The following is a 6000-nucleotide window of genomic DNA, read 5'->3' on the forward strand; positions in this document are numbered from 1 at the left end:
TTGCAGAACCAAAGCCTAACATAAACTGGTACCAAGCAGAACATATTACTGGAGTAACTGGCAAAAAAGTTGCTCTCCCATCCCTAGCACTCTCTGATCCTGCCAGCTGTGAAATTACTATACTATAAACCAATTAAAGACATATTATCAACGATATCTGTGATTAAAAATGGGCCACTCATTTAGTAAGAATGAAAGGCAATAGTTGGAGAGCCCATGATCTGAGTCGGTATATATGAAATATTAAAAGAACTAATGGAAGATCTCCACTGGCTGGATCTTCTTCTGAAGAAATATCAAGAAATATACATATTTCTAGCATAAAATTATCAGATATATATGAATTGCAATTTGAACTACTGAAGAGAATATTCATACCACTAAAATAAAAGATCATTCAAAATAGAGAAATGAATACTTTCCTTTTAAACTTAGCAGTATATACATATAATTTGTCCTCAATAGATACCTCTTGAAGTTGAGAAAAACAGCATATGGTTTGGGAACTGGGTTTTATCACTGTCTTTCTTACCAAATAACCATTTGACATCAAGGCACATAACTCAACCTACTCTGACCTCAGTTTTCCCACATGTAAAATGAAATAATTGGACTAGAGTATTTCAGAAGTGCTGTTGAGTTCCAACTTTCACCCAAAGTAATATATAATAGTATGACCCTGACCAAGTCACTTAAACCAAATTGCCTAGCCCTTACCATTCTTTTGCCTTGGAAGAGATATCATTTTTTAAACCCTCACCTTCCATCTTGGAGTCAATACTGTGTATTGGCTCTAAGGCAGAAGAGCACTAAGGGCTAGGCAATGGGGGTTAAGTGACTTGCCCAGGGTCACACAGCTGGGAAGTTTCTGAGGCCAGATTTGAACCTAGGACCTCCCATCTCTAGGCCTGGTTCTCAATCCACTGAACTACCCAGTTGCCCCCAAAGATATCATTTCTAAGACAGAAGGTAAGGGTTTAAAAAAAAGTTAGCCAGGATTAGGTTTTGCTCTTAGACAGATATATTTTAGCTATCTAAAAATATCAGTGATATGGAAATACCTATGCCCTGATGCTGCTATATAAATTAAGAGTTATTAATTACCCAAAATTATTTATTAAGTGACTCCTATATGTGGAAATGTTTTGTGCAAGTTACTATTTGATAGACTTCTAGTCCTCCTATATAGATTATATGAGAGAACACAGACAAGAATAATTTAAAACAGATAACCTATGTGCCAGAGGTGGCACTATGTGTTTTATGTGTTATTTCATTGGATACCCACAACATTAGGAACTCACATCAAGACTGTGAGTCAAGTGCTATCATCATTCCCATTTTATAATGAAGGAAACTGAGACTAAGTGACTTGCCAGGACCTCATAGTCATTAAGTATCTGAGGCTGAATTTCTTAAATCCAGGTGTAACTCTCCATCCATTGCAATGCTAGCTTTCTCTCAAGTGATAGGTTTTGATCTGAATTACTAAAGGAAGAATCTTAATTGATGATAGCACAGGTCAGTTTGATTGAATATTAAGTACACAAATGAGTTTAAAATTAGAAAGAAGAAAAGTTCTACATATTACTCATATTTATCATAATAACTAATACTTATAAAATTAAGACATTTAATTTAACATAAACATAAGCATTTAGCATGTTTGCAAGTCAATTTATATAAATTATCTCATTTGAGTCTCACAGTAATTCCATGAGAGAGACAGCACATTATTTTCCCTATTTTAAAGATGAGGGAAGTAAAATTAATTGACTCACCTATCATCACACATCTAGTAAGACCCAACTAAAATTCAAACTCAAGTCTACCTGGTTCCATCTCTAGTATGCTATCCACTTCACCATCCTTCTTCCCACAGAAAGCTTTAATAATATTTTTGTTGTGATGTCAACAAGACTTGGTTTAGAGATTATGTAATACTCAATACTTAATGGCATTTCATTTTTAGAGGATATCCACTTTAGCTGTGACTGTTACTGCATCATGTTCATATATCCAAAAATTATACTAAATTGGTCATGAGAGGGGGCAGCTGGGTAACTCAGGGGATTGAGAGCCAGCCCTAGAGATAGAAAGTGGTAGTTTCAAATCTGGCCTCAGATACTTCCTAGCTGTGTGACCCTGGGCAAGTCACTTAACCCCCATTGCCTAGCTCTTACCACTCTTCTACCTTGGAGTCAATATTGACTCCAAGATGGAAGGTAAGGGTTCTTTAAAAAATAAATAAATAAATAAATAAATGCAAATAATTTGGTCATGAGAATAAACATGGGGCCATAAACTTTGAATTTAGAGGAAATCAGGATAGCCATGAAAAAAAATATGCTTATGAACTTAATGAAAACCAACAATGAAATGAAAAGAATGGGGCGTATCTTTCTGTGTCATTATTTCCCTTATTCATTTTATTTTTATTAAATAGGAATTATAACATATGGTAGGGATGGAGGAAGAAAACTCATTGAGTTTGTGTCACTTATCCTACTCCTAAAGAGAGATATGTGGAGTTAATGGCAACAGTCTATTGGGGAGAAGTATGAATTGAGGAATGTGGATGAATCCTTGCAAATTATACAATCCAAATATAATCTAAATATTTTTTAATGTTTAATGGTTCTATCATCATAAGTATCTTTGGAATGTATCAAAAGTCAATGTTACCATGACAAGGTTTTTTTTTTTCCAAAATGAAATTTTCCTTTATTTTCCAATACAAATACGAATATGCACTTGGATTAATGCTTTCTTCCAGTCAGAATCTTTAGGCCTCTCTTACTCTTCTTACCTATTTAACCTTCACTTTTTGTGTCATAATGTGCTTTGAACATTAGAAGTGCATTAAAGGATGACTACAAAACAACACATAAATATTTAAACAATTGGAAAAAACAGTAATTACTTATAGGTAGGCTGAGCCAACATAATAAAAATGATAGTTCTATTCAATGCCATACTAATCAAACTACCTAAAATTATTTCATAAAACTAGAAAAATAATAACAAAATTCATCTGGAATAACAAAAGACATAGAATTTCAAAGGGAATTAATGAAAAAATGTGAAAGAAGTGGCCTAGCTGTACCAGATCTCAATCTGTATTATAAAGAGACAACCATTAAAATAATCTGGTGCTAGCTAAGAAATAAAGGAGTGGATTAATGGAATAGAGTAGGCACTCAACACACAGGAGTAAAAAATTGTATTTATGACATGAAAGAACATTATATTGAAATGGAATTTTGTTTCTGCTTGGTCCCAGAGAGAACTAGTAACAATTATTAGAAGTTTCATAGAGGCCAAATTAAACCTGATTTAAGGGAGAAAAAAAAACTTAGCAATTAAGAATAATCAAAGGTTGGTTGAGATGCTGAGGAAAATAACAAAAGTCGTAAAGCAAAGGCTGAATGATGATTAGTTGAATATTATTCTGTCGAGGGAATTCCCGGTCTAGTGCAAATTCAAAGAGATGGTTTTTGAGGTTTCATCCCTTCTCTCAGATTCTTTAATTCTGAAATTCTGTTGACTGCTACACACCAACATTCTCTGATCTCTTCTTTACTTAAAAATCTTTTACTTGCACCTTCAATCCCTTCATGCTTCCCTTTCAGTGTTGAAATCCTAAAAAGACCTGGATTTTCACGCCACCATTCACTGGGGGAAATATGCTCTCAAAAGTTAACAGTGAAGCATTTATAATATTTAAAACACATGTGCACACACGCATGCACACACACACACAAATATGCATTCTCCAAAAAAGGTAAGAAAAACTACCTAAATGACTTATAGGACCATATAATTTCCTTCAGTGCCTTGGGGTTTCTTTCCCTAAAATATCTCTCTGCCCTGCCCACCCACCTCTTTCTCTTATTGGTATACTTTTGGGGGGAAGGAGAAGCTCTTTATCCCTTCCCCACTGTCTCATACAGGGATCCCTTATTCCCTTTTTTAGCTCTTTGTTTTGTGTCATCTCATCCAGTTAAAATATAAACTACTTAAGGGACAGGACAATCTTCTGTTTTACTTGTATTTGTATCCCAAGCACCTGGAACTGAATAAATGTTTAATAAATGCTTGTTGTCTGCCTGCCTCGCAATATAAATCATATTCCACTATTGTAGTCAACTGATTTATAACATGGAGAAAGAGAATATCTTTCATTTTCATATTTTGGTACAAACTTTCTTAACTTTAATTTGAATTAGGTTGCCTTTTGATGTTATCTTTATTTTAGTCGTTGTAATCATTGAATATATCTTCCCTATAGTTCTGTTTTGCTTTGCTTTATATCACTTCATGTAAATTTTCACATATATCTCTGCAATGTTCATATTATCACTCCTTGTTGTACAAGAATATTCCATCATATTCCTATGCTATGGTTTATTCAGTAATTCAGATATACAGATAGAGAGACAGAGATAAATTTCATATACATATGCACATATTTGTGTACTATACAAAAGTATTTATACATATATGTGGATATATTACACACTTACATACTCTAAAGCCAGTATAAATCCAACTCTCTTTTTATCTTCTTGATCCTCAGAATCTTTTCCTCACTTTAAACCAATTCAGTTATTTTCTCAGTGACACCTTCTGTAGTTCCCTTCTCCAGATGTTAAGGCTTTCTATCTCTACAGATTGTCCTAAAGAATTTTGTCTGTACTATCATTCACCTGCTTTAAATCTTAACTCATTATGCTCTTATTGGTTCAGGCCCCCAGGAAATTATAAGGTTTTTGAGGGAGGCCAGAAATTGTTTCATTTTTTTCTTTGCATATAGCAGGTGATTGATCAATATTTATCATATTACATTGAATTGATATCAATATCAATCTAAGAATATGAAAGCTGTAATGGTGAAGGTTAGACGTAGCATTTAGTCAACAACAAGAAGCAACATTTATGGAATATCCACTATGTTCAAAGTAAAGTGTGAAGTAATAGAAATATAAGTATAAGTGAAAGAGCAGGAACAATTAACCACACCAACATAAGCAAGTTTCTATGAGGTAGAAATAAGGAGGAACTATTTGTAGGCATAAGATGGAAAGCTGAGTTCGCAGAACAGCAAGGAGGCCCAGATGGCTATGATATATAGAGTATGTTATGGACAGTAGTGTCAAGTAATTCTGTAAAAAGTAGTCTGGAGGGGGCAGCTGGGTAGCTCAGTGGATTGAGAGCCAGGCCTAGAAATGGAAGGTCTTGGGTTCAAACCTGACCTCAGCCACTTCCCAGCTATGTGACCCTGGGCAAGTCACTTGACCCCCATTGCCTACCCTTACCACTCTTCCACCAAGGAACCAATACACAGTATTGACTCCAAGATGGAAGGTAAGGGTGTAAAAAAAAGTAGTCTGGAGCCATATCATAAGGGAATTAAAATGTCAATATAAGGCATTTACAATTTTTTTCTATAGGCAACTGAGAGCCCTTGGAGATTCTTAAGCTGAAAGAAAAGTCACACCTATTTTGTACAAGATTATGTTGTCAGTTATGTGCAAGGTTAGAGAGGAAAAAAATGGAAACACAAAAACATTCTAATAGTTATCCACAATAGTTGAGGTACAAGATAATGAGAGCCTGAATCAGGAAAGAAAGTGGAAGTTGAGGTTAACATGTACAAGGATTTGGGTATAAGCAATTGTGTGAAGGTAGAAATTACAAGAAAAGGTAATATTGGATAGTGGGAAGTATTTCAATCAAATATCACCTGCATTAGATGCCAAGGATGATGCCTAGGTTGTAAAACAGTGACCAAAAGGATACTGATGCCTTCACAAAAAAAGTGAAGTTGGAAGAAAAAGGAAATGGCAAATCATATAAGAATATGCCAAGAAAACTTCAAATGAGGTAATGAAGAGTTACATAAGACTGAGCAACAACATGGACATCCAGCTTGAGTTTCCAGCAAGTAGTTTCTAGTAAGTAACTTGATGTTAGGAAATGAAATCTGGAAAAAAAAAA

This window comes from Gracilinanus agilis, chromosome 3, assembly GCF_016433145.1.
Source record: "Gracilinanus agilis isolate LMUSP501 chromosome 3, AgileGrace, whole genome shotgun sequence".
Classification (NCBI taxonomy): Eukaryota; Metazoa; Chordata; class Mammalia; order Didelphimorphia; family Didelphidae; genus Gracilinanus; species Gracilinanus agilis.